Source organism: Pipra filicauda, unplaced genomic scaffold (assembly GCF_003945595.2).
Source record: "Pipra filicauda isolate LSUMZ 115617 unplaced genomic scaffold, ASM394559v2 scaffold170_size1570365_pilon, whole genome shotgun sequence".
Taxonomy (NCBI): domain Eukaryota; kingdom Metazoa; phylum Chordata; class Aves; order Passeriformes; family Pipridae; genus Pipra; species Pipra filicauda.
In genome coordinates this window covers 263,546-288,979 of record NW_024104218.1, presented here as the reverse complement: position 1 = coordinate 288,979, position 25,434 = coordinate 263,546, and the positions used below count along the sequence as shown (strand labels likewise).

At 48.0% G+C, this 25,434-nt stretch overlaps 1 protein-coding gene and 1 long non-coding RNA gene across 8 annotated transcripts in view; both read left to right on the top strand.

The window, feature by feature from the left end:
• The window catches only part of VAV2 (vav guanine nucleotide exchange factor 2), a 132,794-nt gene that overhangs the window by 42,760 nt on the left and 64,600 nt on the right, over positions 1–25,434 (top strand). The window lies entirely within an intron of this gene.
• Positions 737–2,211, top strand: LOC120322938. The gene is made up of 2 exons (XR_005562930.1): positions 737–815; positions 2,093–2,211. It is a non-coding gene; the product is annotated as an uncharacterized LOC120322938 (long non-coding RNA).

Here is a 25,434-nt window from a genome sequence, read left to right as displayed (position 1 = left end):
TGATGACCAGGCTGGGCAGGGGAGGGGACAGTCGTGGTGTGATAACAGCCATGCCCTCTGGGGCTGTGGGCACCTCTCCCACCTCCACAGCTGGTTTTGACACATAAAGAAGTTTAACTGCCCCTTGCAGGAGTGCTTTGAACATCCCCTACCTTCTTCCTTTAGTGGTGGGCTTGGCAGTGTTAGATTAATGGTTGGTCCTGATGATCTTAGGGGTCTTTTCCAACCTAAATGATTCTATGGATCTGTGATTTTAATGTACCTCTTCTTGCTCAATGGCTCACAGAAGAGCAGTTATCCTTCAGAGGAGCAATAGAGCCTGAACCTTCACCACCTTCTTGCACTGCTTTGGCAGCTCATCAGTTTTAACCTTGAGAGGAGAAGAATTTGAAAAGCAGGGAAATGTTAAGAGCACATGCCCTGGATTAGGTGAAGGAGAGACTGGGCACACAGCAGGGAGGGATGATGGTCAGTGGTCAGGAATGCTCAGCTTTGGGCTTTGTGTTTACACAGTGAGAGCGACCTTCAAAAAACAGGGAAAGGGCAGTGCTGAAAGCTTTGGGAGCAACTAAGACAGGATGCTGCCACTTGGGGTGGCAGGTGATCTTGCTGGAGAGAGCAAAACTTGGCTTTCAAAAAGCTGTGCCAGGAGCTGTTGGCTTCTGTGAAGTCACACCATGAGCTGCAGCAGGCACTGCTGTTTGCACCCCGGGTTACAAGAGTGTAAAACACCCCAAAAACATTTAACTTCAGGCACTCTACTCTTCCCAGATGCTCTCGCAGCTCTGTCTTGCCACAGAAAGGCTTGTAAAGAGGTAAGAATCGATTAAAATTAATCGCAGCAAGTTCCTGTTGGTGTAAGCTGTCTGGAGAACAAGCAGATCTTTAGACTTTTGTGGTTTTCCTCCATTCTATTTCTAGGTCCATTAAATCCCTATTCTCCTCTGAAACATAAATGAGTAAATGCTGTAACCAGGGCACACTTAAGGGAAAATGAAGCATGACTATAAATATGAGTGACCCAACTAAAAGAAAGGTCAGATAAGAGACATTACCCAGTCGTGTTCATTAAGGGTATTGGGGTAATTTAGCATCCTGCATTACCCACGTGTTCAGGGAACCAGTTAGAGGACCCAGGGAGAGGGAGATAAGAGATGCAAGATATGTAGAGGGAGACTTTCCTCCCCTTGTGTTTTTGTTCTGGGCAATGCAGTGGGTGAAATGAAAGAGGGACTTTGGTACTGATGATTATCTGTGGCGTGCTTGGAATTTTTTTGGGAAAAAAATGTTCCCTGTTTTGATGGGGAAAGGAAGAAGCTGAATGATGGCTCTTTGCAGCATGCCCCTTATAGTGCTTCTGTTTGGGGAAGGCAGGGCTGTTTGCTTTCCTGCTCCTTGGTATGTGCTGAGCAAACCTGTGCTGAAACGTTTGCACAGTGCTCAAGGATTTTTTTTCAAGTTTGGATCCTGAAATCAGGAGCTGGGGGGGGCCGAGGCTGGGGGCAGAAACTGCCACCCCATCACTGGCAGGAAAGAAAATACCCAGAGTTACTTCAGAAAGCAGAAATGTCTTGGAGACAAGCTCCTGTCTCAGTAAGGCAGCTCCTGCTCCGTGGGGCTGGGAAGGAGTTTCCCGTGGGGGTGTTGGATGTAGTGGTGTCTCTCAGAGCTTTGCTGCCACCAGCCCCAGCATGTTTCTGCCTGTTGATGTGTCTCTGCTCCTGCCCGTTTCCCTGCCTAAAGCTCTCCAGGTATTCATGCCAAGTGTGGTAATGCATCCAAGTGATGTCAGGAAGAAATGGCAGCATAGAGAAATTCCTCTTTATGGCAGCAATGAAGTGAATGGGGATTTATCTTGGAGATTAGCTGGGCTAAAGTTTGTCACTTTGCTTTTCCTGCCATGAGATTCAGTTCTCTGAACTCAGAGGTTGCTCTTCAGGTCTGCACCATCTGCAGAAGGTGCAATAATAAAACCATTTAAATCCCCTTTTGTATTTTGGAGGGACTGTGGTAATTCCCCTGGTGATGAGATTTATTTTCCTCCATTAATACCTGGTTTTGAACAGTTTCTTTTCTTCCTCTTGTTGCTCAGGGCTGTGTTTTCAGAAAAGCTTCTTCTCGAGGAGACTTAGTGTGTGCACACACCACGTGAAGTCAACAAGGGCTCAACTTCAAAGTGAAGCATGTGAATAAATATTATCCTGACTTGAGGCTACTATTTATTCTTTTTCTTCCAAAACAAAACACGTTCACACACTCCTTCTGGAGACTTGGAATTAATAGTTATCTTTTTATTTTTTTTTTTTTTTACCATCATGGTGATGGCAGCACTGTAGTATTTACTCTGCTTTTCTCAGATGATCACCTCACATCTACCTCTCTCAGGTTTACTGGTTTTCAGCCATTTTTGAGTACTGGGGGGAAAACAGCATAGCCAGGGCCAAAATCCTCTATTTTTGCTTGTGTCACCAAGGGGCCAGACCCCCCAGTGTGATGGGAATGTCCAGGAAGATGATGTGAACACAAACCTGTACTTTGGAGTATCAAGAGGGTTTTTGCTTCAGGGTTTGGGAGCTCAGTGTGGGCTGTGCCAGGGCTGTGTAGTTTGCTGCAGGATTTGCTCCGTGGAAGCAACAAGTTTGTGTGTCCCAGGTGTCCAAAAGAAGCCAGTATATTTAGGTCTGGGCTGAAAAATTAGCATGGTTAATTGTGCCTCAAGCCACGCAACCAAATCCACCAGGTTTCAGCTGATTTCTGAGTCTGGAGCCGCCGGGGTATCGCTGCGGTGTCGCTGTCCCAGATGCGTCTCGCTGTCTGCTTCAATTCTCCTGCGCAGCTCCGTGCAGGGGGAAGCCTTCATGCATAGAAAATAATAAAATAAAATTATGCCATCAAATGTTTTATGTATGAGGAGGCACGGGCTGTCAATAATCTTCCATGTTTTTTAATGCGAGCTCTCTCTGTGCGTTTCTGCTGCGGCTGATGACACCAATTAATTTTATTGTTTGGAAATAATCTTCTGTGGTGTGTGATTTGCACGGCCCCAGCCTTATGCTTTCTAATGATTTCTCTATTAATTTCACCGCTGCCAATAAGCTGAAGATGCCTTTCAAGTGGAAAGGGAAACATGACCTAATACCACGGATAAAATATTAGCAAGAGCGAATTAAATCCCTGTTAGCAGTGTTAGGACCCCGGCTGCTAAAGACACAAGAGCTGCTGGAGCGTGGCAGAGAGAAAAATGCTGCACGTGCTGTGTGTGGATGAGCAAGTGGTGGAGCAATAAGTTTTTGAACAGCTTTAAAATTAATGGACAATCAGTGGTTTTGTCCCCCCCTGCTCCAGCTGGCTGTTCCCCGGTCAAAAAAGAGCTGACCCTGCTGAATTCAATGCTGGGGCCTCCTCGAGTGGTAGGAGTGCTGCAGCCAGACCAACCCTGCTGTAACAGTGGTCATGCTTTGCCTTAATTCCTGCTTTTTTGGTCTGAAGATTGATTTGAGGAGCTCCTTGGCAGTGTTGCCGTTGTCATCTTGTGTCCACTTGTTAGGATGAAGCTCCGTGGAGGAACTCCCTCTGTCCTGCAGGACATTGGTAGTGCCATTAACTTTCCTGATTTTCATCATCATGAGCCTTGTGGGTGTCCTCAAGCCTCTTCCTTTTGTACAACCAGCACCCATCTAGCAGAAACCCCAAAAGCAAGGTTTATACATGATATTTCCAGCACAAACTGAGGTTGATGACTTCAATACTGGTCATTTTGAGTCCTTTGCAACACCTGAGCAGTGACAAGTGGGCTTGGAGCAACCTGGTCTAGTGGAAGTCCCTGTCCATAGCAGAGGGTTTGGAATGAGATGAAGCTTAAAGTTCCCTTCAAACCCAAACCATTCCATGATTCTATGATCAAATTGCTCTCCTTCAGCCTTTGGGAAAGGTATGTACTCATGGTGTGGCTTGTGGCTGGGGCTGATTTTCTTCATCCATTTCCTTCTGACAGGAAAAAATGTTCCTGTAAAGCATGAAAATATCACCACATCAATATTGTCTAAGTGAGACAAGAAGCTGGGGGGGAAAAAAATCAATCCGATTTGTGACCAAAATATTTATGTTAAGACTTATATAAACATCCAGATACTTATTGCTTTAATATTTTGGTCGCTGTGCTGTGAAGTTTTGTGGTTCCTGAATAAATATGAGGCAAAAAGAGTTGGTAATCAAGGATATGGACTTCTGGGCTGATGGCTGGGATAAGATGAGGGACTGAAAGCTTGGGAAAGAGCTGGGTGGTTTGCAGTGGGGGGGATGGAGCTAGGGCAGTACTGGGACTGTGGGGGTTGCAGGATTAGAGATTTTCCCTTACAAACATCAGGTTTTGGGCTTTTGTGCACCATAGAAGCGATGCTCACCTTGGCTGGAGTCATTGCTGGGTTGGTAACCTGTGGGGCATTTCAGTAATTTCATTTTTCCCTACCATATTTTTAGTGGTGAAAACAGAAATAAACATCAACCTTTCGCAGAACTGGATTGTCCCAGTGTGGGCAGGAAGCAAATAATATATTGAACTGTGTATAAAATAGTGTCAGAAGCAATGGGCTGATGGGGGCAAGGTGTCAGTGGTGCTGCTGCTGCTGCTTGGGAAAGATTTTTGGCACTGCTGTTCTTGGCCCTCCCTGTGCCCGGCGGGTCCCTCCAGCCCCACAGCCACTCTACTTCCAAGGAGTGCCATTGCCTTGACTCCTTTCCAGAGGTATCCTTGAGGCTCATCCTACTTGGTGACAGCAGCAGGAGCAGTGGCTAAAAGGCAAAGTGGTGCCTGGGCTGCTCCATCCCCTGGGAGCTGGATTTGGGTGCCTGAGCAGGCTTTGAAATGGTGATAAAATGTTTATGGTCAGATCAAAGCCTGAGCATGAGATTTCTGCTGGCCTTGGCTGTCTTTACACTGGGTTCAGGATTAGAGAGTGAAGTCAAGCCCTCCTGTAGGGTAAGTATGAGCACGAAGCTGTTACAGCTCTGACTTCACAGGGGAATTTACCGAAACTCAGTGCCTGCTCTTCTGAGTCACAAACTAACTGAAAATTCAATTTTATTTTTTTTCCCCCTCTTGCTCTTAAGAAAAAAAAGAAATCCTGCTCAAATAATTTGGTTGTCAGCAAAAGCAAAAAGAAAAAAGGAAAAACCACCCAAACCCCTCAAAGTCACTGGTGCCACTCACCACTTTGGTTGCATCTCAAACCGACAGAGAGGGCTGGGATGGCTCTTCCTTGCTGTGAAGGGAGTGTGCCAGCTCTGGTTCATAATTAATAGTTTTCCAGCCTAATTCTGCTGGGAGAACAAAGAGGACATTGAGAGCAGATCCGTGCTGGCCACATGGAGAGCCTGAGCCTTGTGCCTGCTCCAGATCCCCTTTCCTTACATTCCTGGAGCCAGGCATCCCATTCCACCTGCCAGCCCCCCTTGGAATAACAATTAAGTTAGAGACAGGATTAGGGGTAAATCATGTAGCAGTGCCATGATGACATTTTCCCCGTGATGCTTTCTTTTCTTTTCTCTCCCTTATGGACTCTAATCTTCCAATATTATAAGAAGTGAGGAGTAATGGAGCTATTGGCCTTTTTAAATATGTATGAACTTCTCAGGAAAGCTGGAGAAATGAGAAGCGACGAAGACAGATAACAGATGCGAGATGGTCTCACAACCACGTCGTTTAACATGCGTGGGTGTCTCTTTTCCCGGTGTCCTGGGTCATTATTCATAGGCAAAGCATAATGTTTCTGTTCCTTTCGTGTATAGATTATTATTATTTTTAAGGAGAAGGCTGGATCTGGGGCACAGCTGTGATCGTATCACACAAAGCTGATTGTGCAGTTCCTACCTCTGCCTTGCTGGGTTTTTGCTGCCGGCAGACAAAGCTGTTTTCTGCTTCTTGTGGGGATCAGCCTGGATGGTGACTCAGTAAAATGAACCCTAATACAGTGATTTTTGTGGCAAACCTGCACCTATATATTTGTTGTGATGCTCAGGTTTGGCTTCTGAGAGTTGAGTGGGTTTGTCTCAACTTCTCAGTCTTCTTTATCCCTCCAGTTGAATGTGGTGGGGTGTCTCTGGGATGCTGGTAAATGACTTGGTGTGTGTTATTCCCAAATACTGGACATAAACCAGGGATGTGTGGATTAGCTGTACCAGGATCTGTCCCCTGCACGGACCACCCCATGCTCTCACAACATAGCAAAGCATCTTTCTTACTGATGTAGCAGTGCTGGTTACAGCAGGGCAAATTTCTCTGAACAAACGATTTACTGGAAAAGCTCCTAATTTTGGCTGAAATGAAGCTAACAGTTTTGTCTGAGAAGGGAATTTTTTGAGATTCGTTTCATTATTTTCACACCGTACTTTTTCTTCATATGAAAAACAAAAGTATATTTAGCCTGGTTAGATTTTTGTGAGAGCTGGGAACTCTGCAGAGATACAGCAAGAGCAAACCTTGCTTGGGTCTTCTTCTCCTTCCCTCCCACTGTGCTGTCACTGCATCCCCCCAAAATGAATTATTCAGGTCTTGCTCACTATGTGCTGTGCAACCCGCAGGTACCACTGGGATATCTGCCGGGAATTCCATGTAAATGAGGTCACACCCACTTTTTATCAGCCCTTTGAAGGTCACATGAAGGGGGTGACATCAGCTTTTTAACAGCCCTTTGATTTCACAGCTTTCCCTGCATGAGCAAAGGTTACTCATGAGGGGAAGAGTTACACCACGGGGGATGAATTTCTTGCTCCATGTGGCCATCTCCATGCAAGTGTCTGAGGAATTAGGGTTTGTGGTGTTTTGGATGTGGGTTGGGAATGTACTGGATGTAGCAGATCTCGGTGCAGGAAGTCACCTGTGCTAGTCAGGTGGGTGTTTGGGGGGCTGAACACAAGCCCGTGGCTTGTTCATCACGAGGGATGCTGAAGGAGCGATGCTGGTGGCAGAGGTGCCTCGATGGGTCGGGCAGTGGTGGCTGTGGGGAGGCACTGAGCTGACCTGCCTGTCTCGTGGAGCATCCCAGCTCCTCGAGAAGGGCTAAACCTGATTCCCTGCAAGGTGCCCATCAGTGTAGCACGTGTCACAGTGTAAATTTGTCACCGTGACACACCTTTGTGTGCACTGATTTTATTTTTGCTGTGAGGGTGGAAGCTTGGGGAAAAAAAAAGGAAAGCAAGGCAGGGATGCAACAGGATTTTCTTTCAAGGAAGGCTCTCCTAACCCAGAGTGTAATGGTGTGTGATGTTCCCGTTTGCACAATGATTGTGTCTGTTACAGGAGCAGGGTTGGCTCCCAGATATTTGATTTACTTGGGTTCTTCAGGCTCTGGACCATGGAAAACACAATGGTCATTGGTGTTCAGCCCCCTTGCTTGGGCAGGGGATCAATACAGCTCAATACTGGGGTTTGGTTTGCGGTTTGTGCTTTTTCCAGAAGGACTTGGGGAGAAAAGATGCCATTTAAAGAAAATTACTGCATTGCCTATCAACTGAAAACAAAAGTCCTTTGTCCTGTCAATCATGGGGAGGCTTTATCTTGTCAATCACAAGAAAAATGCTTCCTTTGCACTTCTGCCAGACTTTTCACAGGCTGGGTTTCTCCTTCATTCAAACAAACAAGTGTTGGGTGCAGTAGCTTTTAATAGAAAAATATTTAAATAATTATATATATAAAAAAATTAATATTTTATCAGTATTTAGACTTGAGAGAAAATAGTAATGCAAGTTAGTGTGTGTCCTCCTGTCCCATAGCTGAGCCTGGGTGAGGTATCAGACTGTCAATTAGTGCTGGAGGGAGAGATGTCCTGACTTTCTTGTCCCCACTCTGCACCCACGGGTGTGTGGTGTATCGAGCTCCTCGTGCTTGTGCCAGCACATTATCTATGGGCTATAAAAAGTCCTTGTGTGTTTTGGTGTATTGTGCTTTATGGGATGAGGCTCTCTAAGGTTTGTGTAGGTGAAATGACCTGGCTTCGTTGGCTGTTGGCAGCAGCTGCACAGGGGAGAGAGGCACAGATCTCTGTCAACGAGCTCATTGCAGATCTGGCCATGGCTCTATTTCTGCAGCACGTGGGTGATGCTCCTGATGGGAGTGTTCCATGATGCCAGCTGACCCTGGGACCATCCCCTGGAGCACTGTGCTCCCCTGCCCTCTCTGTGAGGGCACTGCCAGGCTCACCACTGGCACTGCTGCCTCGGGCTGGTTCTTCACCCTGTGGTTTTCTCAAGCAGGAGAGAAGAGGCTGCAGTTTTATCCCAGTAGTAAACCACAGTAACATCTGCAGTGCCAGGATCAAGCAGCTTTTGTCACTTTGCAGCAGCTCCTGGGCAAGACTCGCCCTGACCCTGATTGTAGAGTGGATGTTGTGGCACGTTTTGAATCATTTGCAGCTTTTGTTTTGTTCACAAGAGTGAAAGGCGTTTTCCTTTCCCTTTCCACTTACTTTGCCTTTCACACAATGGTTTTCCTGCCCGTGCTGCTCCGCAGATGGGCTTTGAGGAGGTCCCTCTGTGAGTAAATGTACTTCAAGGAGTCTGTCCGTCTGTCTGTCTGTTGGTGGATGCACAACCTGGGCAATGGGAGCTGGGTACCAAACACCTCACATTCCCGTGTTTGGGCTCTGTAGAAATGCTGCCACGCTGCTGCCTCTTCTCCTGCCAAGGGCATGTGTTTTCCTGCTTGAGCTGAAGACCCCGTTAAACTCCAGGAGTTCAGGTCACCTCGTGTCGGCAGCGCTGCTGGAGCTCCCAACCCTTTGGTTCTCCTGCAGCAACTCCGGAGCAGTGCAGGGCCCCCAATTCCCCACCCTGCCTGGATCTGGAGCTGCAGTGAAGGTCTCTCCTCTCATGCCAAGAGCAAAGGGTCTCGCTGCTTTGAACCTTCCCTGGGTTGGGCTGTGCCAGGGCTGGGGGTGTTGTGTTCCAGCTGCCGCGTGGCCGGGGGGTGTGTGGGTGTCTGCTGGGGGCTCTCAGCCATCTGCTCGCTTCCTCACGGGCTGGCAAAAGGCTTTTTCCTGTAAACAGCTCTCTCCTGGGGCACGGTGTCAGGAACTGGTATCATTGTTCTCAACAGCCACACGCTTCCCTTTGCAGCCAGCTAAATATATAGAGCTGCTGGATATATAAAGCAAGCCATGGGGAGTTTCCATTCTCTCTCAGCCCCTCTCTTTGAGGGGACACCCAAATATTGCTCTTACTCAGAGCCAGGGCTTTGATGGTGAGATTACGTGACTTTGATGCTTTTGGCTGATGGTCCTTTTCCAAGCCAAGGTGAAACTCTTGGCAAATAGGGACATCTCTTTGCAGCAGGGAAGCTGAATCATCCCTGTTAAGCTCTTAGTTGCAAACTTTATTCTTTTTCTGCAGCCCAACTGCATTTTCATGGCTCCAACCTTGGATGCTGCAGTCAGTGTCTGTGCATTTCCAGGAGTGGCTCAGCAGGGAGTGCAAGCACAGGGTGCTCCATCCCCATCATCTGAGGTGGGAGATGATGGAGCTGGTGGGTCCATGCCAGGGATGCAGTTCATCCTTTGGTAAGATGCAGTGTGCTGGTGTTGTTCTGTATCCTGAGGTGATGCTCATTCTCTGCTCCATTTGCTTTCTCTGCTGGGAGTCTTGGCTCTCCAGGGTTTTACATCAGCTGTCTGTGTTTTACCCTTCTCCTGTTGCTAAAACAAAGTTGATTTTCAGAGCATTGAGTAATCAGGGCTGTCTCCTGGATGGGCCATGTCTGGGAGCAGAGAGCAGGGACCAGCACTGGTGATAGCCCACCCCCTTCACTGTGCATCTCTTTGTAAGAAGCCTGGCTCATTCCCCAAAACTCTCCTAGTTCTTTACACATTGGTATTTTATAAATCATAGGGTATCCAGCTCCAGGCAGGTGAGTCAGGGCTGGGAGAGCTGTGGTGTGAGGACCTTGGGGAGGTTGGGAGAGTCCCTTGGGATACTGCCCTGGCATCCACCTCCTCCCATCCAGCATCCCCCCTGCCATGGACACGGCGTGTCTGCTGCCAGACAAGGACAGATGGAGCCTGGCATTTCCTTTCCCTTCTCTGAATGCAGGAGATCTGTCTTAGCCAGCCTTTTCTTAATAGAAGACAAATATGAGTCACTCTGGGTTTTTTTTTATATCAGTCTTTTTTGTTTCTTTTCCTTCTGAACTGTAACAAAAGCTTTAGTGCACTGGGACCAGTAATTAGTTTTGCTGTTATTTTTGAGTAACTCACCTCTGAAGCACGTGTGTGCCAGGAGGCTCCTGGGCCACGTACAGGAGAATGGCCCCAGGGTTGAATTTGCATTCCTGCTACATAAATTCAAATTACTTCCACACATCAAGTGATTTCACTGGTCAGAGGATCACTTCTTATCGGGGGCTGCTGGGATACTCAGCTGCTGACCCTGACCAGGCTGCAGCTGCCAGCTCCTTTGCAAACATGACAGAAATAAACCCAAGTGCCACATGGGATACGTGCCTCTGGAAGTGGCTGCGTTCTCAGTCACCGAGACACCTCGTCTTCAGGGAGGAGGAGGTGTTTGATCCCCACATCGTGTGTCTCTGAAGCTGCGGGTTGAGGGAGTGTGAAGTCTCACCTGGGCTCTGCTTTCATCGGTAATTGCGCCTTCTTGTGAGTTTATTCAAATATTATTTCACTGTTTTCTTCGAGTGAAACAACATCTGGCGTTACTGAACCATTGATTGCTGTCAGCAAGACTTTAATTTTGGCTTTTCATCTTTTGTAATAATAGAAGTTGAATGACTTCGCCTCCCTCACTTTTCGTCCTCAAGTATCCTAAAGCCTTGTGTGAGTGGCAATCTCTGTGAGGGAAGCACGGCCCAAGGGGCAGGGACTTCTCCTCTGTGAAGCTGATGCTCCCAAGAACCAGGAGATGCCTTAAGAAACATGTGAACTCCCTCAGGTTTGATGAACAAACACCTCTCTCCAAGGAGTTCCAGGGGGGAGCAGATGGCATTGGAAGTATCTTCTCAGTGACAGCCAGGCCCTGCTGCAGAGCTGGTTGCACACAGGAGGCCACACTTGGTGGGTGTGTGGTCAGCCTGGATGATTTTAGGGTTTTTCAAAGACCTCTTCTCTCTGTCAGGACAAGACCTGGGATCTTGGTTGTACCCATCTCTCCTGCCTTATCCCAAGCCAGAGGTGATGCTGTCCCTGTGCTCACACTGGGATGCTGCCTGGGGCACTGCAGGCTTGGCATCCAGTCTTGGAAGTTTTTGTTTCCTATGAAAGCATTTCTCAGCCTTCCTTCTTGTTTAACGTGAGCTGGCCAAGGGTATCAGCTCTGGTTGGAGCTGTTTCTCAAATGTTTATTGAAATCTTGCTGTTCCTCTCGTGCATTTCCCACCTTCCCACTCGGTGGAGAATCCCAGTGGGCGGGGCCACCGTGCAAAGGTGGCTTATGATTTTGTTGTTCCTGCCAAGCTGGGGCCGTTGGGAAGGGAAGTTTGCAGGTTTTATTTCTGAAATGATTGTTCTTCCATTGATCCAAAGCATGCAGCAGAACAAAACGATTTACCTGCCATCTGTCCATCCTTACTCACATTGCCCAGTGCTTTTCTGGGGCTCATCTATTGAAAAAGGATACTCTTTGTGACATTTCCAGTGCTGCTTGTGAGGAGGTCAGTGTGGTGCATTTAGCATCCCACTGTGGGGCCACCAAGTGTGGTGTTCTTCCAGCTGGATGAGTTGGTACAGTTTGTTTGTGAAATGGCATTTGCCACCTGCAAAGCCCAGATCTCGAGGTAGGGTGTCACACCTTTGATGAAGAGGATCTTCAAACTTAGGTTCACACAACTGCAGGGCAGAAACAAGAACAGTTCTCCTCCAGGAAATTACAGTTTGCTATTTGCTGATGGACCCCATGATGTGCTTGTGAGTGACGGGGCCCGGTGGCTCTTCACAGCTGCCTTTTCTTTCCATGTAAAAGCCTTCCCAGCACAGGGCTGGATCTCATCCCCTCCTCCTGCTTTCTGAGAGCCTCACTGCCTGAAATCACTCAGAGGTTCATTACCCACATCAGAAATTGCTGCACAGCTCATTCTCCTCCAACAAGTGATGACCTGCTGTGGAGCAGTGACTGAGGAGGAGAGCACTGAGCATCTTCCATGGCTTTGTTTGGAGAAGGAAGATAAAATAAACAAAAGACAGAAAAATCAGCTCCTTGCTCAAATTCTTGGTCTCCTCTACCTCATCACGTGGGTTTTGGTAATTGCTTTAATCTGCAGTTGGGGTTTCCTGCCAGGAGAAGGATTTTTCAGTGACTGTCATTTCTTTGTTACTGGTTGTTTCAAAACTCATTACTCCTGGCATTTATTTACCCAGGCTGGAAGCAGTTTGCACCAGGGGCACAAAATGGAAATTGATTTACAGCGACAGTGTGTGATCTAGAAAACGTCAGTTTTTTTCCTCTTGAGTCTATAAATTAGTTTTGGCTCCAATAAGGTTTTCTCCTGTAGTTATAAATCAGATCCCAAGGAGCTGTACGAGTGTGGGATATTAAAGCAGTCAAGCAGCAGCCCTGGATTGCAGTGTTTCTGATGCAGCTTTATCATGGTGCTGCTCTTCTAGCTGAGCAGAGGTGTTGGACTAGATGATCTCAAGATCTCTTCCAACCTAAACAGTTGAGATGTTTTTCTGGGATTTTTTTTTTTTTTTTTTTGATGTACAGACACAGGGCTGGGTGATGCTGATACCAGGAGGTCTGTGTGGGATGCACTTAGGGCAGGTGCTTTCAGCTGGGGAGAAGAACCAGCTGCTAAAATACAATTGTATCCTTAGTAAATCAATTTAAAAAATTAAATAGGTCTAAGTTTTTAGGAAAATAAGGGCCTGGAATTGTATGTGATTTAAAGAAACAAGCCTCACACTGAGTTTTTTAGAGAATATTGATGTTTCAGCAGTTCTGAGCTAACAGACCTCTACAAGGACTTGCCTCAGGCTGTAAAACCACTGATGGTTTTGGAAGTTTTGGGTTGTTTGGATTTGCAGCCTCAGCACTGGGAGAGTTCACACTGTGTGAGCAGCTAATGCAGGCGAGCACTCTCGGAGTGTGCTCTGGGAGGGCTGATGGGCAGAAAGGGTTGGAGGGAGGTTGGAAGTGAGGAAATCCACCTTTCAGCTGGTGTTTCACAGGGTTGGATTTGACATGCTGTGGAGTCAACTGCAGAGACCTCTGTGGGCAAACACCGTGGTGGCTCTTCACAGGTGCCCGTGGGATGATTCTCCTTCCATCAGTATTCCCAGGGAATTCCATGGCCCCCAAAGCTCAGCCTGGATGGGCTGATGGCTCTGGGCTGCAGTGCTGTGATAGGTCATGACCTTACCGTGAGCAAGTCTCGTTTCTGCTCTAGAGTTCATTGGAAAAAATATTTTTACCCCCCCCCAAAACCCTCACAGGAGGTGACAACGTGATTTCGGCCTCATCGGTTTTTCCATTTGCACGCTCGTTAAAAGGCCACCAGCAGCAGAGAGCATCAGCCCTGGCCATCAGTGCAGCTGGGTTTGTTCCTGTGTGTGATCACTGGTGCAGTGCCCAGGGGTGGGTGGTTATCTCCCAGGACATCAGGTTGTCACTGTGCCCCTACCTGTGCCACCCCACCCCACCGGTGTTTATAACCAGCCAGGATGTCTGTGATGTTCCTAGTGCCAATATTTTAATCTGGCATTTGTGTCTGCGTGGGGATGTTTGCTTCATTTTGGGTTCATTTAGCAAATGTTGATTTTTTTTTTCTTTTTTTTTTTTTTTCCTTTTCATTTTAATTAGGGAGATGTAAGCTTTGAGCAAATTTGAAGCAGATGGAGTTGGTGACATCACCCTTTGTTTTACTCGTGTTAGTGCAGATTAGCTACTTTGGGGTAAATCCTGGGGAGGACCTTCTAGGCTTAAACATCCTGTTCTCCAGCCTTTTCCCACCCCTTTTGTCTTCCTGTCTGTCTGCCTTGTCCCCTCCTTGCCCCTGCTTCGTTCCCCCCAGACACGGTGCCTGCCTCCATCACATGTTGTTTCCGGACAAAAATCCCATAAGCTTCCAGCTGTTCCTTCTGCTGGAAATGAGCAGCCAGACCATCCTGGGCATGCAGGGAGCTCTGTGGGGATGGGGATTCCCTTGGGAAGAGCCTTCAGGGGTAGATGCTGGTGTAGGACTGGAGCCTGCAGCTCTGCCAGTCCCTTCCCAAACCTGACTCTGTGACTTCAATCCATGTGGAGTTTTGTGTTCTCCGTTGGTACCTCCTGGCAGTGCTGCTCTCCCTGTGTATGCCAGACCCTGTCCCTGCAGTGCTCCTGCCCCTCCTCTGCCCCAGCATCCCTGGACAGCTCTTGCATGGGGCTTGTTCATGGATCCATTCCAAAAGTTGGAGCATCTGCACCAAAGAGCCTACAGCTCCAGCTCGTACTGTCCTTGCGTGTCACTGCTTTGTCCCTTGGATGGGTCCCCTGCCTTTAGCCCTGACTTGCCTCTGTGTTTCCCCTCTCCCATTTGCACAGGCATTCCATGCAGGGCTCAGGTCTCCGTGGCTTTTTTCCATGGCCCATCTAAAGCAGCTTTGGTTTCAGATTGTGCCCAAATCTCTGTGCCAGCGACTGTCCCTCCTTGCAGCCCAGGGCCAGTGGCAGGTCCCTGTGTCCCCGTGTCCCTGTGCAGTGGGTCATGTGGCCGTTTTCCTGCTGCCTCTGTCCCGGCTGGGGCCGGCACTGCCTCGCACCAGGCGCTGCTCCCGCCCGAGCCGGCAGGAATTCGCTTTATCTCCCTGGCAGCAGATGAAAAGCCCTGGCCACAGGATGTGTTTGTGCACATTCTGCTGGGGAAGGCCGAGCGCAGAAGAGGGAGGGAGCCGAGTTATGCTCTGTATCCTCAACTCTATTTTCGATACTTTTTTTCCCCCTCCAAAGAGTTAAAACCGTTTTTATCCTCCCCCTCATTTTTCCAGAGGTGCCCTTGGAGATTTATTCTGCTTTCTCCAACAATAACACTGCCGGGATCCTGGCTGTGGTGCTTGGCTCAAGTGGTTGGTGTGATGGTGAAAGTTGAACTGCCAAAAGCAAGTGCTCCTCAACCTCTGTGACTCGCTTCCCCACGGACCTGATGGCGAAATAAATTAACACACTCGTTTTTTCCCAGTGGGAATCTGGATGAGGGCGCAGGAGAAAATATGTTTAACAGGCTATGTGTCATCTTGAGCTTTTATTTCCCCTTTTCCTGGCTGCCCAGCACAGAGCTGCCCAGCAGCATGGCCACGGTACCGCTCGCTGCAAAGCCCACGGTGCTTCACACCGTCCTGCCAGCCCTGAGGTTAATAAATACTCCTCAAATATATGGCTATATATAACTCTCATTTCCCCTTTCTACAGATCTGTGTTAGATTATAGCTCTATGCTTTCATACCTGCTGTTCAACACTTGTGCATATAATTGCAGTTCGGTTTTCCTTGGCTGTTCCAGGTTTGGATTCCTCCCTGGCTCGGAGTTTGCAGCATGGTGTGTGTGGAGCACAGCTTGGGCACCACTGTCCTGCTTTTTGGCTTGGTCAGATTACTCCAGTGTCTTTGGACCTTGTCTTTTCCTTTTGAACGATGGCATTGACAGTTTGCAGGGGTTTTGTGGGGATTTGTTAGTGGCTGTAAAGTGTTTGGTGCTGAGGATTGGTGTGAACATCAGTGCTGAAGGTGTGCAGGGATGAGCAGGGTCAGTGTGGGACCTCTTGCTGGGCAGAATCATAGAATCATCAAATGTTTGGGTTGGAAGGGACCCCAAAGCTCATCTCATTCCACCCCCCTGCCATGGGCAGGGACACCTCCCACCATCCCAGGTTGTTCCAAGCCCCGTCCAACCTGGCCTTGGACACTTCCAGGGATGGGGCAGCCACAGCTTCTCTGGGCAACCTGTGCCAGGGCCTCACAGAGAAGATATTTTCATCCTAATATCTGGTGTAAACCTACCCTCTTTCAGTTTAAAGCCAATCCCCCCTGTCCTGTCACTACAAGTCCTTGTCAAAAGTCCCTTTGATTTCTTTCTACTCCAAAGGCAGAGTAGCTCACTGCTGTCAGGGCTGGAAGTAGGATGCCTTTTTGCTTCTGGGCAGCAGCTTTGAAGGATCTTTACAGAAGTGGATTTGTTCTCATGGAAGAGCACTCCCAAACTTCTGTGCCAGGGCTTTTCCATAGGTAAAAGTGCATTGATGTGTGCTGCAGGAGCCTGAAAGCGGGGCTGGAAGCCCCCACTGCTGGCATAGCAGCCTGATTGAGGTTTTTTTACAGATTTCCCAGTGGTCAATTGGAAATGCACTGGTCAATGTGTGCTGTTTGCTTTTTGTGCCTCACCTTACAGCTGCCAGTGTCTTAGCAGTGCCAGGCTCCCTGGCTGTGGGTGTCCCAGCTGGAGCCAGAGCGGAGGCAGCAACTCTGGGAGTTGAGCTGGGAAACTCCAGTGGAGCCTGACTCGTTCTGAGACAGGTAAAATCTTCTCATCCATCCTTCTCATTCGTGTCTTATCATCCATATTCAGTGCAGATGGTCTGTTCCTGCAGTGCTGCTTCCATCCTGCCATCTTTTTGCTTAGGCCACTATCCAAGAAGAGGCTATTTATTCCTCTGTTTAAATTTATGTACAGTATAAACCATTGTGTCTCAAGCTGTTTGTGGAGCAGAGAGGCGCTTCCTCTTCTCATTTCTCATTTTTAATCAATGGTTTTTGCTTACTCACCAAGAGCAAAGCCATGGAGGAATCATTTCTTTTCCTTTCCTCCCTTATTAAACTCAACAGCCCCGGTGCAGGTGCTAAAAACTAACCAGTTGCACAGAAAAAGCCATGATTTCCCTCCATGGATTCTTTGGAGGCAATCAGCTGTGCCATTACTGGGACAAATTGAAATCAGATGGCAGCAGCAAGGTGTGTGTTTTGCTTCTGGTGAGGTTTCTGGTGCTGGCTGTGAGCAGAGCTGGGAATTGCATCCTCCCCTTTCTCCTCCAGTTCACTTTGCAAGTGAGCTCAGGCTTGCAGCAGCAGGACTAGATTATCCTAAATATAGGAGCTCTTTCTGCATCCAGCCAGGTGCCATTAAGTGTCCAGGTGTCTTTTGACGGTGGGGTTTGGCTCATGGATTGAAGGACCTTTTAAAAGCTTTGCTCTAACTTTATGGTCAAAGCAATTGTAGTGGGGCTGTCAGGAGATTTCACAGGGGACAGAAAAGATGACTTTTTGAGCCTGGCAGGTAACTGCTGCTTTGCATCAAAGCTTTGGCTGTCAGTGGTCTCGCCTCTGTGTCCAAGAGCTTTTCTACACACTAAGCCCTGGTGGGGTGTTGGCTCAGTATGGATAATTAAGATCATTTTTCTGTACCTAATTGATATCAGGAGACATTGATCCTGCCCAGCACGGTGGGAGCCCCTGGCAGGGACGGGGAGATGTCTGCTGTGCAGGTGGCTCCAGTGCTCCTGTGTGGGAATCATGGCATTTCCATGCTTGTCCTGCAGCACCTGCTTGGCAGTAAATAATTCAAACTGGAGTGGCCCCACTGATGCCAGACTAGGAGCAGGCCTGCAGAGAAGGTGGGTACACAGCAGACCCCGTGATACACAGTCCCCCAAATCCAGGGCTCCAGCTTTCTGTTTGGCACTCTGGGAGGTGGGAAGACAGACTGCAGGAAGGTGGTGGCTGATGCATCAGCTTCTGGTGGAAGTTGGAAGCCTGAAAGTGTTTCCTCAAGCCAGTCCTGATGCTCCCTGTGTGGCAGCTGTTTTGGGGCAGGATGATCCTTACTGGAAGTCACTGTTGGCCCTGTTTATAGTGCAGTTCCCTGTTGTGGAGCTCTCTTGCTCCCTTGTGCTTCTGTCCTCGAGCTTTCACGCCCAGAGCTCAGTGACACCCCTCCTCCCTTCAGCACCGGTCGTTTGGGGTCACTGCTGGCGTGGAGAGGATGCCTTTGGAAAGGATGTGATTCTGCTGTGTTTGCTAAACAAAGTTTCCTGTTGAATGTAGCTTCTCTTCCTTTGCTCAGACCATGAGCATCCAGGGCTCAGCCCGTTTCCTGCTCCGCAGCTCGGGGGGACACGGTGCCATGTGGATATTCCCGGCTGCCCAGCCCCTGCCAGTGTCACCAGCAGGACCCAGGGCTTCAGGATGTGCCTGGAAAACCAGCTCCAGCAGTTGGGATGGGTATTTGATGTAGTCTGTTCTTATTTGGGTTTGACTTAGAAACTCTTCGGGAGTGATGAAATCAGTGTAGCATTTTCTCCTGTGGCGCTTGTGAATAAGAACATTTCCCATCACTTCATTCCCTGTGAAAAGGAGAGAAAGTGTGTCTGTGAATAGCTGTGTGAGGAAGGCTGTGCACAATAAAGACATTATGAAAAATATTACACTCATCCATATTGATTTTTGCTTCGTTTGCTGGCTGGTTCCCCTATTACCTTGGCAGAGCCATGAGCAATGTCATCCCAGCTCAGCTAATGAGCAAACATCAGATCTGTCAGTCTGCCTTGAAAATCCACTTCCATGGTCATTTTAAAAATAACTATTGGGAATGTCTGTCCAGGGTTGTGATGTTTTCTGGGAGAGATGGTGTGGCACAGGAAAACAAGGGACTGAGAAGGAGCTGTTTTGATTCATGGCTTGGTTGTGCAAGTGAGATGGATTGTGTGACATCCTGGGGATGGGACTGGGGACAACCTCCACTGTTCTCTGGACTTGGCAAAATCAGTGCCTTTTGCAGGATGGCTGAGCCCAGTTAAACAGGATAAAACACAACCCATCCCCAGGTCACCTTTATTCAATGACCTTTCCTCAAGAGATGCACTTTGGCCCCCATTCCCCCCTCCAGTAAGGAAATGTTTGTAAGTGCTTAATTTATTTTAAACTGACCCTAGTTCCCAGCAGAAAGGGCTGGAGTTAGCCCCAGGGTCTCTGGTGGGAAGAGGTTTGGGCTGTCATGGAGAGTGATGGGCATGGGTTTTGAATACCATTAATTAATTAGAATTTTGCAGTCCCTTTTCCATGCTGGAGCAGCAACTCCCTTCATTAGCAAAGAAATAAATGCTAACTCCAGCCAGCATAGCACAGTCCCAGAAACCTTCCCAGCTCCTTGCTGGAGAGCATGTTCTCAGCTGGGACTAGATTTACGGTACCATCATGTTTTATTCATCCGAAATAATACATATTCTGACTCTACAATTGTGCAGGGCAAGGCAGAGTAATTTGAAGGATATCTCCAACCTATAAATCTTAAAATTCAAAGCATTGACATATTCTCTGTGTGTAATTTTGGGGGCACACAAGGAACCCTTCCTCTTAGCAGAGAGTAAGAGATGCACCTAAAATTCAATGTTTTACAAACAAGCCATGCAGTGTTCTGCTCAGGTGTCCAGTATCTCTCTTTTAACAGGAGAAATAACTGATTTGTACATGTTACATCAATTTTGGCCTGGTCTAAATATATCTGCTGAAAAAAAAGTGAGAGCTTGCAATCTGAGGGTATCTCGTTGGACTTGAGCTCATGAGAGTTGCTTTAAATGATGGCTATGCCCAAGTTAGAATGAATAACTAACCTGTTACTAAGTGTAGATTTCCTCATTTGTTAGTGGGATTAATTCTGAGTGGGGGAGCAGAGGAAGAGGAAATAAATTAATCTTCTAAAACCCACTAGCATTTAAAAATAATTACATGTAGGTGTCTATTAGAAAATTAGGGCGGTGGGACTTTTTAAAGGAGGTGTGTGTTGATTTATCTTAGTCTTATTATAATAATTGATGCTGAAGAAAAAAGCCACAATGAAAAGCCACATTTTTTTTTGCCATCCTGAAATCTTTGTACTCCCAGTAATGTTACACTAACCCCCGGGTCTAAATTACAGCTTGGGTAGCCCTTTTCTTTAACTGAGTAAATAAGATTTAGCCTCCTGTGTGCTGTCTACCTGTTTCTATGGAAACCAGATTTTAGTGCCAAGTGAGAGCTGCTCGGATTCGGCACCGCTCGGCACCGGCCGGAGCGAGGGCAGCAAGAGAACCCACCCCAAGGCTTGGGTGGGCTCACTCTGACACCTGCAGAAGCCAAATGAAGCAGGGTATGGCTTGTTGGTGTGATGCAGGACTTGTTGGTGTGATGCCAAACTTGTCTGATCCCCTAAAAGCTGATAATAAGGTTATTTTTTCTGGCTGAAACGAGGATTTTGCCTCTGCCCGGAGGGAAGAGGAGACGCTTTGGGCTGTCATCTGCACACGGGGAATGCTGGTGATCCATTTATAGATGGGGGTGGGATATGGAGGGGTGGAGAGCTGGGGGGGGCTGGTCCAGGGGATCATCCATGATGCCCCAGTGAGCCCTGGGCTGGATCCTGGAGGAATGAACAGAGTGGTGTGGTGCTTATCTCATGGTTCCCCTTTAAGTGCAGCTATAGAGGAGCAGAGCAAGCCAGAAAGACTTCCTTTTTGTATGGAAAAAAATATTAAAGCATAATTAAGTTCTTAGACTTGGATAATGAAACATCTTTTTCTGTGGGCCTTAAGGCCAAAATAGATGCATTTTTAATGTTATTTTTAACAGTGCAATTTTTTACGTGTCCCCACTCCTTTTCTCTTCATATTCTAAGTGGGAAAAGCCGTGTTATATGATTGTTATTAAAATCTCCAGCCTGTTTTTGCCATGTCTGGAATTAGATAATGCCATAAATCTAAGGGTCTGCCCTGGAGACAGGAGTGTGTGTAGAAAACATCAGATGGTTAAAACCAGATGGCCTCTCTGGTTGTCTTTCTCTGATATCAAAGACCATTTTGCATCATCATTTAAATGTTTTAATGAGAAACGAGGGTGGAGGTCGGCGTTGGCTGACTCAGTGGTGCTGGTGATGGTTATGGCCATTAGATTATTTCCATAATCCTTTAGATATTATTCTCACTGCTTTCCAGGCATTTGTTCTGCCTCTTTGCTGGGCCGGGATTGGAGAAATCAGAGTTACCAGCTGTGGGAAGGGGCTGTGGCAGCTCAGAGCAAGCGTGGTGGTAAATAAACACCATCTCAACTTCAGGCACCTCAGTCTGTGCTTACACACCGAGATGTTGGCGATAATGAGGATTGATAACGTGCCACAATGATAAATTTGGAGCAGACCCAAGGTTTAGCGGGAAGGACCGTGGCTCCGGGCAGGGTTGTTACTGGCAGCTCTTTGGTGATGAGGAGCATCAGCCACCACTTGCTGTGAGCATGGGAACCCCCACCCTGCTCTGCCTGGCTCTCCCAGGGAAGATGCTGCTTTCTTGCTGCCTGGTGGGATGGGGGCAATTCCTGCCCTTGTCTGGGTGGAGAGTTCATACAAAGATATGAAAGATTTTTTTTTTTTTTTTTCTGGAAACTGTTGTAGCTGGAGAGTTCTTCCAGGCTCTTGCATTCCTTCTTGGGGGTTTCTGGGATAAAAAGTGTCATGCCCTTGATGCGGTGTGACAGCCAGCTCTAGCTCTGTTAGAGGTGTGTGTGGAGCAGAGGAGGTGCCATGCTGGCTGTGGAATCTCACTTTTCACCCCCCTTTGTTTTGGGAGCACTTGGCTTCTTCATTTCCATCATCTGTGTGCCTGTTCCTCGTCTCACCTAAAACCACCTGCATGACTTGTGTACCCACCCCAACTCCCAACACCTCTCCAAGTGAAAGATCCCCCCAGCCTTTGACTAGTTCAGACCTTGGTGCTCACTGAGCGTATAAATGAATGGGGCAGAAACTAAATCCTGGATCTGGAGGTTTTCCCGTTCTTTCTGCCTCAGGCCCTTCTGTAATCTTAATGGAAAAAAAAAATCCTCCCTCCCCATCCACCTATTCTTTATTGGAACTGCTAAACAGCCATCTTCAGCGAGTTTTTCTAATAAAAGGATGTCTGTTAAACAGAGCCCCGGAGAGCCGAGCTGCTCACAGGGAGCTGTTTGAACTGGTTTCCGTGCTGGCTTTTTAATATAGTTTAATACAATTCTGGCCCTTTCTCTGCATAGTTTTTCCCCATCAAAGCTTATCGTTTCCACTCTGTTGTCTTACTGTCACGCAGCTTTAGATTGGGTTTGGGAAGGGGAATGGCACATGGAGCAGCGGAGAGCTCAGTGTTTACATCCCAAATGCAAATTCACCAGTGACTCATCTCTGTCCTGGTGGTGAAATGCTCTGAAGTTAAAATTCTGGTGACAAGAGACATGTAACACCACAGCTGCTTGCTTAACAGGTTGCACTGCCTTATTTATTTATTTGTAATTTTATTTATTGTAAGCTTTTCCTGGAGTGAGGTATCAGTTACAGCCTAATGGCACCGTGTGGTGCAGGAGCAGCTCCAGGACAGATGTGGCCTCAGGCAAACAAAGGCAGAAACACAGATGTACTGTTAGAGACAGGAGCCAGAGAGGAGACATGGAGAGATGGGGATTTACACAGGTCTCCTGAATCCTGGCTGAGAGCTGGCACTGGAGATGGAGGTAGCTGGTGAACAGCACTGGGCTCTCTGGGATCATCTCGGGGATGCTCTTGGAAAGACACAACAGAATGGCTGCTTGCTTTGTGAGATTCATGGACAGGCCTGGCTGAGCTTCCTCTTCTGATATTTCACTGAAAATTCTCTTATGGGCTGTGGGATGTGCATTTGGGTTTGGGATGAAACCCAGCAGAGTCTGTGCTGCTCTGGGTGGCACCAGCTGAGACCCTTTGCCCTGGTGTGGGGTGACATGAGAGCCCATGGGTTTGTGTTTTGGCACCTTCATTTCTCCTACAGAAAAGGTGCCGTGATTTCCTAGGAATGGCAGGGAAAGGTTCTTGTATGGACTGGAGCAAACTAAGGAGCAAGTCTGGGCAGGGAAGGGTCCAGGGGCACTGGACAGCCCTTCTCACAAGGTTGGTCCAGGGAGGGTCTGGAGAAGAGCTGGGACTTGCCCATCCCCTGGAGCCCATCTAAGAGCCTTTGGCAGCAGTTTGGCAGTGCAAAATCTGCTGGGAATGCTGTCAGGAGCAAAAGAGGGGATGGATGTTTAATTAATTTAGATAATTTATATCATGAAGTGATTGGCTTGACATAGGGGCAGGGAGGTTGGTCCCAGTAGCTCTGCTGGAGTCACTGGAGGGGAAGCTGCCAGTGCCATCAGCCCCAGCAGGCAGTACTCAGTCCCTGTGGGAAATTCCCATCAGGACATCCCCAGGGATCTGTGGGGAAGCAGCTGCAGGGCCATAAGGGAGTGAATACATCACTGAGTGCACTCAGCAGATCCATTGAAACATCTCCAGGTCTGTGTGTCTAATTGCTTTAGACGTGTCCCATCCTTTGCTCATCCACCATGGAAACATTTTCTGTTGTGCTGTGATCCCTGACCGGGGCTGGGATGAGGAGATGAAGAGATCCCATGTTTTATGTGATGCACGGCACACGCTGGTGCCGGAGCAGGATGAGATACTGCCCATACTGGGAGTAAACTGGGACAACCCCGGGTCAAACCCAATCACAGTGTGTGAAGAAAGAGGGTGTGATGCAGCAAGCTGGGATTATGCTTTTTAATGGAGGGATTCCAATATAAATAACTTGGATAGTCGATTAATGGAAGTCTTAATAAAGGCTGAATTATTTTGGTACACAGCTTGTCAGCTCTTATCCAGAGCTTTACAGATACAGTGCCGCCACCTACTATCTTGCAAACATTTATTACTGATAATGCTCCACATCTGCAGCAGAATAAAGCACTTTATGAAAAATACATCAGTGGGACCTTTGTTAGCAGAGCGCTGCCTCGGTATTCCCTGCCATGATAACCAGCGGGGGCATTCCCCTGGGTTTTCCCTGGATGGTACAGTGATGACAGGTCTGTATTTCTTTCTGTGTTGACCTGTCAGCTCCCCCCTCATATCCTGGGCTCCTGGGCAGGGCTCCTGCTGTATCCAGCTTGGAACTCAGAGGGGTCTGGGGGACAGGAGTGGTCAGGAAAAGGCTCCACTTTCTGGGCGTGCAGTGGACAAGGAGTAAAACAGTCGGGGGGGGGTCCTAGGAATTTATGAGGTATGTGGCTCAGGTGGCAGATTTTCTGGTGGTGTGCTGATTTGACATTTTAGAGGGCCTTTTTTTTTCCCCATTGGGGCCCATTTTTTCCCTGTTCTCTTGTCCACAGACATACTCATTGCAGGCTCAGTGTCAGGTACGAGGCAGTGGAACGAGGATTCTGTGATAAGTATCCCAGAGGAGCTGGTGCAGGGCTGTGTTGGTGGGGGGTTCTTGGTGGCCCAGGCTATTGCTGGGAGCATCCTCGGGTTAAATATTGAACCAGTTCTCTGTCTTGAGGTCTGGTGAGTGGTGCAGAAAAGAAAGCCCTGATCCTGTGCTGGTTAAATGATGGAGAGTCCTCTTGTAGCTCCTGCCCTCCTGGCACACCTTGTTCATGTTTCATTGCACACACCAGCTGGAAAAGAAGTCCTGTGGACTGATGACCACAAGCTGCCATGTGTGAGGTCCCTCCACAGTGGTCCAGAGGCACCACTGAGCCTGAATGCTGCTGATGGGTGAGGAAACTTCACTCTTGTTTGACTTCCAGGGTGCTTGTGAACACCCCAAGAAGAGCCCAGATCCCTGTTTACTTTATAGGTCAACACACATCACCCCGTGGGGTGGTTTTTCCTTGGAGGTGGGGTTGGATGAGTGGGTTCCTTTACTGTGGTCCTGCTGTGCTGGGAACACAGGGGTCTGGAGCTGTCTGCCTCTGCCTCAAGCAGAGGCAGCTGCTCATCCTGCCTGTGTCCAGCTGCTGCCCTCACTTCTCCAAATCCACAACTGAGGCTCCTCACTGACCAGTCCTACCACTCCAAATCCGATTTACAGCTGGCAAGGGGCAGAGTTTGCTCAGTTCAACGTTTTTCCCCGTGAATGTAATTTCCGAGCGGGGAACGCTTGCATAAATATACATATATTGTCAATCCGTCTTTTTCTCCTTTTAGTCCCTCAAATATGTGATTTTTTTATTTCTCCAGCTGTAAAACCAAGCGTGTGAACGTTAAATTGTTAAATAAGTCAAACATAATTATTCAAGTACCCAGCATAATGTGTTTCAGAAGTGCAGAATCTGAAATCCGACACAATGCGTGCGGGTAAATGCTTTTGTGGAGATTGTACTCCTAAGGGGGATGTCATTTTGACAAGAATATATTTTCCCTCTTCCCTCTCACAGCCTGTCTTGTACTGTCTTGATGCTTTGGTGGAAGTCTCATCCAAGTACAGTTGATTTTGATGTGGAATTATTCAAACCTTTCAGATCCATCCCTGTGGACTGGTTTGCTCCGCAGGCTGATGAAATGATACCGGGGAGCTCAACGCTGAGGGCCTGATGTGAAATGAAAGGTTTTCTTTTGCAAGTGTGGGTCTGAGCTGGTTATCTCTTGGTAATGCTATCAAATACTCTTTTCTGCAGTCCA